Genomic DNA, 12,270 nt, shown 5'->3' on the forward strand with positions numbered 1-12,270 from the left:
AGAGTTTCAACAGCAGACTGGACCAAGCAGAAGAATCAGTGATCTTGAAGACAAATCATTTGAAATTGTCAGAGGAGCAAAAAAAAAAAAAAAAAGAAGAAAAGAAAAGTAATGAAGGAAAGCCTTCAGAACTAATGGGATACCACTAAGAGAAATAATCTACCCATCACTGTAGTCCCAGAAGGAAAAGAAAAGTAGGAAAGAATAGAAAGCTTATTTAAGGAAATAATGTCAGAGAATTTTGCTGACCTGGGGAGAGATTTGGACATCCACATTCATGAAGCTGAGTCACCCCAAAATTTCAATCTAAAATTATTATCTCCAAGACACATTAAAATAAAACTGTCTCAAAGACAAAGAGAGAATTTTAAATCAGCAAAAAACATTTTTTTCTTTCATACAATAGAAACAGTGGACTTCTAAGCAGAAACCTTGCAGGGCAGGAGAGAATGGGTTGATATATTCAAAGTGATGGGGGACGACTTCCCTGGTGGTACAATGGTTAAGAATCCACCTGCCAATGCAGGGGACATGGGTTCAAGCGCTGGTCTAGGAAGATCCCATATGCCACAGAGCAACTAAGCCTGTGCACCACAAATACTGAGCCTGTGCTCTAGAGCCTGCAAGCTGAAACTACTGAGCCCTCATGCTGCAGCTACTGAAGCCCACATGCCTAGAGCCTGTGCTCTGCAACAAGAGAAGCCACCATAATGAGAAGCCCACACACTGCAACAAAGAGTACCCCCCACTCACCACAACTAAAGAAAGCCTGCGCACAGCAATGAAGACCCAGTGCAGCCAAAAATTAATTAATTAATTAATTAATTTTTTTTAAAGTGACAGGAAAAACTACCAACCAAGAATACTTTACCCAGAAAAGTTGTCCATCAGAAGTAAAACCAAGATAGGGACTTCCCTGGTGGTCCAGTGGGTAAGACTCCATGCTCTTAATGCAGGGGGCCTGGCTTTTATCCCTGGTCAGGGAACTAGATCCCACATGAATGTCACAGCTAAGAGCTCGCATGCCACAACTAAAGATCTCACATGCCGCAACAAAGATTCCACATGCCACAACTTAGACCCAGCACAGCCTAAATAAATAAATAAATAAATAAATAAATAAATAAATATTTTTTAAAAAATAAAAAGTAAAAGCAAGACAAAGACTTTACAAAACAGACAAAAGCTGAGGGAGTTTATTCCCATTAGACCTGCCTTAAAAGAAATGCTGAAAGGTGTTCTTCAATATGAAATGAAAGGACACTAACTAGTAACATGAAAATACACAATGCACTGGTAAAGTTAAATATGTAGTCAGATTCAGAATACTCTAATATTGTAATATGGTGGAGTGTTAAACACTTAATTCTAATATAAACTTTAAAGAATAAACGTATTTTTTAAAAGGCTATAGCTACAATAATTAGTTAAGGGAAACAATATAAAAAAAGATGTAAATTGTGACACAAAAACATAAAATAGGGAGGAGGGAGGTAGAAGATAGAAATTTTCTATACAATCAAATTTAAGTGATTATCAGCTTAAAATAGACTGTTATATATCCATAAGATGTTTCAAGTAAGCATCAGGGTAACCACATACACACACACACACACACACACACACACACACACACACACACACAACCCTATGGTAGATATACATAAGATAAAGAAAAGGGAATCAAAGTATACCATGACACAAACCATCAATTCACAAAGGAGGACAGACAACAAGAGGAAAAGAGAAAACAACAACAAAAAAGCAACCAGAAAATAATTAAAAGATGGCAACAGTGCTTATCTAACACTAAATCACTTTAAATGTAAATAGACTAAATTCGCCAATCAAGAGGCAGAGAGTGGATGAATGGATTTTAAAAAAAGATCCAACTATACTGTGCCTACAAGAGACTCACTTCAGCTTCAAGGATACACATAAGCTCAAAGTTAAGATATTCATGAAAGATAAGATATTCATGAAAATGGAAACTGAAACAGAGCAGTGGTAGCTGTACTTATAAGGACAAAATAGACTTTAAGTCAGAAACTGTAAGAAGAGACAAAGAAGGTCATTATATAATGATAAAGGGGTAAATTCATCAACAGGATATATCAACTGTAAAAATATATGCACCCAACATTAGAGCACCTGAATATGTTAATCAAATACTAACAAATGAGAAGGGAGTAATAAACAACAATACAATAATAGCAAGATACTTCAATACCACACTTTCAGCAATAGATAGATCAACCAGACAGAAAATAAGGAAACACTGTATCTGAACTATACTTTAGACCAAGTAGGCCTAACTGATAAATACAGAACATTCAATCCAACAGCAGAAAAATACACATTCTTCTCAAGCACACATGGAATAGTCTCCAGGATAATATATGTAGGTCACAAAATAAGTTTCAGCGATTTTTTTAATAATTTGTAATTATATCAAGTAGCTTTTCTAAACACAATGGTAAGAAACTAGAAATCAATTACAGGAGGAAACAAAATTTTTACAAATATGTGTGGAAACTGAACGACACACTCCTTATAAAAAAAGGATTAAAGATGAAATCAAAGGAAAATTTAAAAATAGCTTGAAACAAATGAAAATGGAACACAACATACCAAAACTTATGGAATGCAGCAAAAGTTGTGCTAAGAGTGAAATCTATAGTGACAAATGTTGACATTAAGAAAAAGGAAAGATCCTCACACACCTATAGTCAGCTAATCTATGACAAAGGATGCAAGAATACGCAATGGAGAAAACACAGTCTCTTCAACAAGTGGTGCTGGGAAAACTAGACAGTTACATGTAAAAGAATGAAATTACAGGGCTTCCCTGGTGGTGCAGTGGCTGAGAGTCTGCCTGCCGATGCAGGGGACACGGATTTGTGCCCTGGAACGGGAGGATCCCACCTGCTGCGGAGTGGCTGGGCCTGTGAGCCATGGCCGCTGAGCCTGCGCATCTGGAGCCTGTGCTCCACAAAGGGAGAGGCCACAACAGTGAGAGGCCCACATACCGCAAAAAAAAGAATGAAATTACAACACTGCCTAACACCATACACAAAAATAAACTCAAAATGGATTAAAGGTACTTCCCTGGTGGCACAGTGGTTAAGACTCCACACTGCCAATGCAGGGAACCTGGGTTGGATCCACGGTCAGGGAACTAGATCCCACATGCATGCCACAACTAAGAGTTTGCATTCCACAACTAAGGGGCATGCATGCCGCAACTAAGGAGCCTGTGAGCCACAACAAAGGAGCCTGCCTGACACAACTAAGAATCAGTGCAACTAAATAAATAAATAATAAATGGATTAAAGACCTAAACATAAGGCAGGACAGTATAAAACTCTTAGAGGAAAACTTAGGCAGAACACCCTTTCACATAAATCACAGCAAGATCTTTTTAAATTTTTTTTTGTGTGTGTGTGGTACGTGGGCCTCTCACTGCTGTGGCCTCTCCCGCTGTGGAGCACAGGCTCCGGGCGTGCAGGTCCAGCAGCCATGGCTCATGGGCCCAGCCACTCCGCGGCATGCAGGATCCCCCCAGACCGGGGCACGAACCCGTGTCCCCTGCATCGGCAGGCGGACTCTCAACCACTGCACCACCAGGGAAGCCCCAGCAAGATCTTTTTTGACCCACCTCTTAGAGTAATGAAAATAAAAACAAAAATAAACAAATGGGACTTAGTTAAACTTAAAAGCTTTTGCATAGCAAAGGAAACCATAAACAAAACAAAAAGCCAAACCTCCGAATGGGAAAAATATTTGCAAATGATGAGCAATAAGGGGTTAATATCCAAAGTGTATAAACAGCTCATATAAGTCAACATTAAAAAATCAAACAACTTGATTAAAAAATGGGCAGAAGGGGCTTCCCTGGTGGCGCAGTGCTTGAGAGTCCGCCTGCCGCTGCAGGAGACGTGGGTTCGTGCCCCGTTTCGGGAAGATCCCACATGCCGCGGAGCGGCTGGGCCCGTGAGCCATGGCCGCTGGGCCTGCGCGTCCGGAGCCTGTGCTCCGCAAATGGGAGAGGCCACAACAGTGAGAGGCCCGCATAACGCAAGAAAAAAAAAAAAAAAAAAAAAATGGGCAGAAGAACTCAATAGACATTTCTCAAAAGAAGAAATACAGATGGCCAACAGGCACATGAAAAGATGCTCAACATCACTAATTATTAGAGAAATGCAAATCAAAACTACAATAAGGTATCACCTCACACCAGTCTGAATGGCCATCACCAAAAAATCTACAAACAATAAATGTTGGAGAGGGTATGGAGAAAAGGAAACCATCCTACACTGTTGGTGGGAATGTAAATGAGTACAGCCACTATGGAGAACAGTATGGAGGTTCCTTAAAAAACTATAAATAGAGCTACCATATGATCCACCAATCCCACTCCTGAGCATATATCCAGAGAAATCCATAATTCGAAAATACATATGCACCCCAATGTTCATTGCAACTTTATTTACAGTAGCCAAGACATGGAAGCAACCTAAATGTCCATCAACAGAGGAATGGATAAAGAAGATGTGGTACATATATACAATGGAATATTACTCAGCCATACAAAAGAATAAAATAATGCTATTTGAGGCAACATGGATGGACCTAGAGATTGCCATACTGAGTGAAGTAAGTCAGACCGAGAAAGACAAATATCACATGATATCACTTATATGTGGAATCTGAAAAAGGGTACAAATGAACTTATCTACAAAACAGAAATAGAGTTACAGATGTAGAAAACAGACTCATGGTTACCAGGGAGCAAGGGGGGGAAGGGATAAATTGGAAGATTTGGATTGACATATACACACTACTATATATAAAATAGGTAACTAATAAGGACCTACTTATAGCACAAGGAACTCTACTCAATGCTCTCTAATGACCTATATGGGAAAAGAAGCTTTAAAAAGAGTGGATATATGTATAACTGACTCATTTTATACACCTGAAACTAACACAACATTGTAAATCAGATATAATCCAATAAAAACTTTGAAAAAAGAGAAAATGGTGCTACAAAATAAAATAAAATAAAATAGGCAAAGGACTTGAATAGACATTTCTCCAAAGAAAATATACAAATTACCAACAGGCACAAGAAAAGACACTCAATATAATTAGTCATTAGAGAAATGCAATCAGAAACACACAATGAGATAGCACTTCATACTCACTAGGCAGGCTGTAATCTAAGAAACAGGAATTAGCAAATGTTGGGGAGGATGTGGAAGGGAAAACAGTTTGTCAGTTCCTCAAATACTTAAAACATAGAATTACCATATGACACAGCAATTCCACTCCTTGTTATTGAATATATACCAAAAGAATTGAAAACATGTATTTAAACAACTACTTGCACATATATCTTTTTTTTAACTTTTTATTTTATATTGGAATATAGTTGATTAACAATGTTGTGATAGTTTCAGGTGTACAGCAAAATGGTTCAATTATAAATATACATGTATCTATTCTTTTTCAAATTCTTTTCCCGTTTAGGTTGTTATATATAATTGAGGACTATTCCCTGTGCTATACAGTAGGTTCTTGTTGGTTATCCATTTTAAATATACAAGTGTGTATATGTCAATCCCAAACTCCCCAACTATCCCTTCCCACCACCCTTCAACCCTGGTATTCATAAGTTCATTCTTTAAGTCTGTGAGTCTGTTTCTGTTTGGTAAATATGTTTCATTTGTATCATTTCTTTTTAGATTCCCTGTATAAGTGATATCATATAATATTTCTCTGACTTAATTCACTCAGTATGACAATCTCTTGGTCCATGCATGTTGCTAAAGGTAACATTATTTCATCCTTTTTAATGGCAGAGTAATATTTCCTTTTATATATGTACCAATTCTTCTTCATCCATTCCTCTGTCGATGGACATTTAGGTTGCTTCCATGTCTTGGCTATTATAAACAGTGCTCCAATGAACATTGGGGTGCATGTATCTTTTTGGACCATGTTTTTCTCCAGATATATGCCCAGGAGTAGGAATGCAGGATCATATGGTAGCTCTATTTTCAGATTTTTATGGAACCTCCATACTGTTCTGCATAGTGGCTGTATCAATTTACATTCCCACCAACAGTGTAGGAGGGTTCCTTTCTCTTCACATCCTCTCCAGCATTTACCATTTGTGGATTTTTTGATGATAGCCATTTTGATTACTGTGAGGTTATAGCTCATTGCAGTTTTGCATTTCTCTAATAATTAGTGATGTTGAACACCTTTTCATTTGCCTCTTGGCCATCTATATATCTTCTTTAGAGAAGTGTGTATTTAGGACTTCTGCCCATTTTTTGATTGGGTGGTGTGTTTGGATGATATTAAGCCACATGGGCTGTTTGTAAATTTTGGAGACTAATTCCTTGTCAGTCACATCATTTGCAAATATTTTCTCCCAATCTGTGGGTTTTCTTTTCATTTTGTTTATGGTTTCCTTTGATGTGCAAAAGCTTTGGAGTTTAATTAGATCCAAGTTGTTTTTTGTTTTTATTTCCATTACTTTGGGAGGTGGATCAAAAAGATATTGCTTCAAATTATGTCAGACAGTGTTCCGTCTAGGTTTTCCTCTAAGAGTTTTATAGTGTTCAGTCTCTCATTTAGGTCTTTAATCCATTTTGAGTTTATTTTTGTGAATGGTGTTAAAGAATGTTCTAATTTCATTTTTTACATGTAGCTGTCCAGTTTTCCCAGCGTCATTTATTGAAGATATTGTATTTCCCTCATTATTTAGTCTTGCCTCCTTTGTCGTAGATTAATTGACCATAGGTGTGTGAGTTTATTACTGGGCTTTCTATCCTGTTCCGTTGATCTACATTTCTGTCCTTCCTCCTGCACCATACTGTTTTGATGACAGTAGCTTTGTAGTATAGTCTGAAGTCAGGAAGCATGATTCCTCCAGCTCCGTTTTATTTCTCAAGAGTGCTTTGGCTACTTGGGGTCTTTTGTATCTCCACACAAATTTTAAGATTTTTTTGCCCTAGTTCTATGAAAAATGCCATTGGTAATTTGATAGGGATTGCATTGAATCTGTAGATTGCTTTGGGTAGTATAGTATTTTGACAATATTGATTCATCCAATCCAAGAATGTGGTATATCTTTCCATCTATTTGTGTCTTCTTCAATTTCTTTCATCTGTGTCTTATTGTTTTCAGATTACAGGTCTTTTGTCTCCTTAGATAGGCTTATTTCTGGGTGTTTTATTCTTTTTGATGAAGTGGTAAATGGTATTGTTTGTTGGATTTCTCTTTTTGATCTTTTGTTGTTAGCGTATAGAAATGCAACAAGTTTCTGTGCTTTAATTTTGTAACCTGCGACTTTACCAAATTCATTGAAGAACTCTAGTAGTTTTCTGGTGCTGTCTTTAGGATCTTCTATGTACAGTATCATGTCATCTGCAAACAGTAACAGTTAAATTTCTTCTTTTCCAATTTGGATTCTTTTTATTTCTTTTTCTTCTTGATTGCTGTACCTAGGAATTCCAAAACTATGTTGAATAAAAGTGGCAAGAGTGGACATCCTTGTCTTGTTCCTGACCTTAGAGGAATTGCTTTCAGTTTTCATCATTGAGTATGATGTCAGCTGTAGGTTTCTCATATATGGCCTTTATTATGTTGAGGTATGTTCCCTCTATGCCCACTTTCTGGAGAGTTTTTATCATAAATGGGTGCTGAATTTTCTCAAAAGCTTTTTCTGCATTTGTTGAGATGATCATATGGTTTTTATTCTTCAATTTGTTCATGTGCTGTATCACAATGTTTGATTTGCAGATATTGAAAAATCCTTGCATCCCTGGGATAAATCCCACTAGATCATGGTGTATGATCCTTTTAATGTATTGTTACATTAATTCTTCTCCTGAGTTCTACTAGTGTCTTTATGATCATTACCTTGAACTCTTTGTTCAGTAGATTGCTTATCTCCACTTCACTTGGTTCTTCTGGGGTTTTATCTTGTTCCTTTGTTTGGAACATATTCCTCTATGGCCTCATTTAGCTTAATTCTCTGTTTTTGTTTATATGTATTTGGTAGGTTTGTTATGTTCCTGATCTAGAGAAGTGGCCATATGTAGGAGACGTCCTATGGGGTCCAGCAGTACACACCCTTCTGGTCACCAGAGATATATGTTCTCTCTGTGTGGGCTGCCCTCTATGTGAATTGTGTGGGCCTTTCTGTTTTTGCATGCTGATATGCGTGGCTGGCCCCATTCCAGTCCAACTGGTTACATAATGTGGAGGCTGCTGGCCACTGGTGGGCAGGACCATGTCCTGGCATGGCTGGCTGTATGACCCAGGGAGTCCTGGTGCTGGTGTTGGCCTGCTGGTAGGCTTAGTTGTGTCACCAGACGGCTGGCTGCAGAGTCCCAGGGTTCCTGGGGCTAGCGCTGGCCCACTGGTGTGCAGAGCCAGGTCCTGAGGTAGCTGGATGTGGGGCTAAGGATCCCAGAGCTAGTGTTGGCCTGCTGGTGGGTGGGGCTGGTTTCTTATATGGTTGGCTGTGGAGTCTGGGATGTCCCAGAGCTGGTGGCAGCCCACTGATGGATGGGGTCAGGGCCCAGATAGTGTTGGGGCTGTTGCTGGCCTGCTGGTGGGTGGGCTGGGTCCTGTCACTGCTGGCTGTGGGGAGGCAGTGGTCCCTGGGCTGGTGTCCACCTGCTGGTGAGCAGTATTGGGGTCCATAGTGTCCCAGGTGCTGATACCCACCCATTCGTGGGTAAGGATAGGTCCTGGAGCTAGTGCCAGCCCATCCATGGGTGGAGCCAGGTCCTGGGTTCTCTGGCTGCAGGGCCCAGGGATCCTGGAGCTGGTGGCAGCCTGCTGGTTGTCAGGGCCATGTTCCAAAGGCTGGCTACTAGTGCCAGGTGTTCCAGGGCTAGTGCCAACCCACTGGTGTGTGGTGCTGGTTCCTGGGCCCTCTGGTGGGCAGGGCTGGGACCTGGAGTGGCTGGGGGTTTAGGGGGTCCTATGGCAGCTGGCCTGCTGGTGAGTGGGGCTGTGTCCCTGCCTGGCTAGCTGCTTGGTCTGGGGTATCCCAGGATTGGTTCTGACTATCCAGTGGGCAGGGCTGGCTCTCACCACTGATAAGCTAGAGGGAGGGTTCCAGAAAGGTGCTTGCCAACACCAGTGTCCTCATGGTAGGATGAGCTCCCTAAAATGGCTCCTTCCAGCATCTATGCTTCCAGTGTGAGTCCCAGTTGCCTCCTGCCTCTCTGGGAGGCTCTCCAAGACCAACAAGTGGGTCTGACCCAGGCTACTTTCAAATTACTGCTTCTGTCCTGGATCTTGGAGAGTGTGAGATTTTATGTGTGCCCTTTAAGAGTGGAGTCTCTATTTCCCACAACGCTCTAGCTCTCCCAGAAGTAAGCCCCACTGGCTTTCAAAGTCAAATGTTCTGGGGGCTTGTCTTCCTGGTGCAGGACCCCTGGGCTGGGGAGCCTAATGTGGGGTTCAGACCACTCTTTCCTTGGGGAGAACCTCTGCAATTGTAATTATCCTCCCATTTGTGGGTCACCTACCCAGGGCGGGTATAGGTATTGACTCTATTGCATCTCTACCCCTCCCACCTGTCTCCCTGTGGTTCCTTCTTTATATCTTTAGTTGTGGAAAATGTTTTCTTCTAGTCTTCACATTGTTCTCATCGAAAGTTTGTATCTGAACAGTTGTAACTTTGGGAGGAAGTGAGCTCAGGGTCTTTCTACTCCACCATTTTGGCCACTCATTCCCAGAAAATATGTCTCTTGGTATTTACCCAAATGAGTTTAAAACTTATGTTTATGAAGAAAACATGTACTCAAATATTTATGGCAGCTTTATTCATAATTACCAAAACTTGAAAGCAACCAAGATGTTCTTCAGTAGGTGAATGGATAAAGTCTGGTACATCCATAGACTTGATTGCTATTCATCAATAAAAATAAATGAGCTCTCAAGCCACAAAAACACAGAAAGAACCCTTAAATGCATATAACTAAGTGAAAGAAGCCAAACTGAAAAGGCTATATACCATATGTTTCCAAGTATATGACATTGTGGAACAGGCAAAACTAGAGGGAGACAGTAAAAAAGATCAGTAGTTGCAAAGAGTTGGCAGGGTGGGGGAAATAGGAGGGATTAATAATAGGTGGAGCACATGGGATACGGGAGGCAGTGAAACTATTTTGAATGATACTGTTATGGTTAAAATATATAACACAAAGAGTGAACCCTAATATAGTCTAAGGACTTTAGCTAATAATAATGTATCAATATTGGCTCATCAACTCCCTCTTGTGAGAGCACCATAATCACACCTAAATGCTGAACAACCATCAACAGGAAGACACTGGAACTCACCAAAAAGATATCCCACATCCGAAGACAAAGGAGAAGCCACAGTGAGACGGTAGAAGGGGCGTATTCACAATAAAATTAAATCCCATAACTGCTGGGGGGGTGACTCACAAACTGGAGAACACTTATACCACAGAAGGCCACCCACTGGAGTGAAGGTTCTGAGCCCAACGTCAGGCTTCCCAACCTGGGGGTCCAGCAATGGGAGGAGGAACTCCTAGAGAATCAGACTTTGAAGGCTGGCAGGATTTGACTGAAGGACTTTGACATGACTGGGGGAAACAGAGACACCACTCTTGGAGGGCACACACAAAGTAGTGTGCACATCAGAACACAGGGGAAGGAGCAGTGACCCCATAGGAGACTGAACCAGACCTACCTGCTAGTGTTGGAGGGTCTCCTGCACAGGTGGGGGGTGGTTGTGGTTCACCGTGAGGACAAGGACAATGGCAGCAGAAGATCTGGGAAGTACTCCTTGGCATGAGCCCTCCCAGAGTAGGCCATTAGCTGCAACAAAGAGCCCAGGTTTGCTCCATTCTTGGGTCACCTCAGACCAAACAGCCAACAGGGAGGGAACCCAGCCCCACCCATCAGCAGACAAGTGGATTAAAGTTTTACTGAGCTCGGCCCACCAGAGCAACAGCTAGCTCTACCCACCACCAGTCCCTCCCATCAGGAAACATGCACAAGCCTCTTAGATAGCCTCATGTACAAGAGAGCAGACAGCAGAATCAAGAAGAACTACAATTCTGCAGCCTGTGGAACAAAAACCACATTCACAGAAAGATAGACAAGATGAAAAGTCAGAGGGCTATGTACCAGATGAAGGAACAAGATAAAACCTCAGAAAAACACCTAAATGGGCCATTTCGTGGATGACGGGTGTGGGAGAGCATCTGTGGGTGCCAGGCGCGAGGGGACGCGGAGGACCCAGCTAAGGGTGTGTGGATTTGAGCCTATGCGTTTCTAACCCGAGATCTCGAAATGCATCGTGATTCCTGTCCGTTGGACTGTAAAGTTTATGTAGGTAATCTTGGAAACAATGGTAACAAGACTGAATTGGAACGAGTTTTTGGCTATTATGGACCACTCCAAAGTGTGTGGGTTGCTAGAAACCCTCCCAGCTTCGTTTTTATTGAATTTGAAGATCCTCGAGATGCAGCCGATGCTGTCCGAGAGCTAGATGGGAGAACACCATGTGGCTGCCAAGTAAGAGTGGAACTGTCGAATGGTGAAAAGAGAAGTCGAAATCGTGGCCCACCTCCTTCTTGGGGTCGTCGCCCTCAAGATGATTATTGGAGGAAGAGTCCTCCACCTCGCCGCAGATCTCCAAGACGGAGAAGCTTTTCCCGCAGCTGGAGCAGGTCCCTTTCTAGAGATAGGAGAAGAGAGAGATCACTGTCCCGGGAGAGAAATCACAAGCCATCCCCATCTTTCTCTAGGTCTCATAGCTGATCTAGGTCAAATGAAAGGAAATAGAAGACCAGTTTGCAAGATGAGTGGTGTACAGAAATAACTTCATTTTACAGGAGTATGTACAGAAAATTCAAGTTTTGTTTGAGACTTCATAAGCTTGATGCATTTTTAAAATGTTTTAGCTATTCACATTTGTTTGTCTCTTGGAACAGTGACACATAAAGATGTAATTCTCTATGGTTTGAAATGGATCATATGAGGCATGTAATATCAAGAATTGTTACTTTACAATGTTCCCTTAAGCAAAATTGAATTTGCTTTGAATTTTTAGTCTTGCATAGACTGATAATAAACCTCTAACTCCTGCCCAGCTAAAGTGTGATGTTTAATATTACAGAAACAAAACTGGCAAAAATTGAAAAGACTCTGTAGCTGGGATATGGTATGCAGCTGTAGTTAAGTGGTCTTTAAAAGCTGCTG

General features: G+C 41.1%; 1 pseudogene; it reads left to right on the forward strand.

The window, feature by feature from the left end:
- Window positions 1–11,358: 11,358 nt before the first annotated feature.
- Window positions 11,359–11,853, forward strand: LOC103069319 (serine/arginine-rich splicing factor 3 pseudogene; annotated as a pseudogene).
- The last annotated feature ends 417 nt before the right edge of the window (window positions 11,854–12,270 follow it).

The sequence above is a fragment of the Lipotes vexillifer genome, unplaced genomic scaffold, assembly GCF_000442215.2.
Source record: "Lipotes vexillifer unplaced genomic scaffold, Lipotes_vexillifer_v1.1 scaffold624, whole genome shotgun sequence".
In the NCBI taxonomy this organism is placed as follows: Eukaryota; Metazoa; Chordata; class Mammalia; order Artiodactyla; family Lipotidae; genus Lipotes; species Lipotes vexillifer.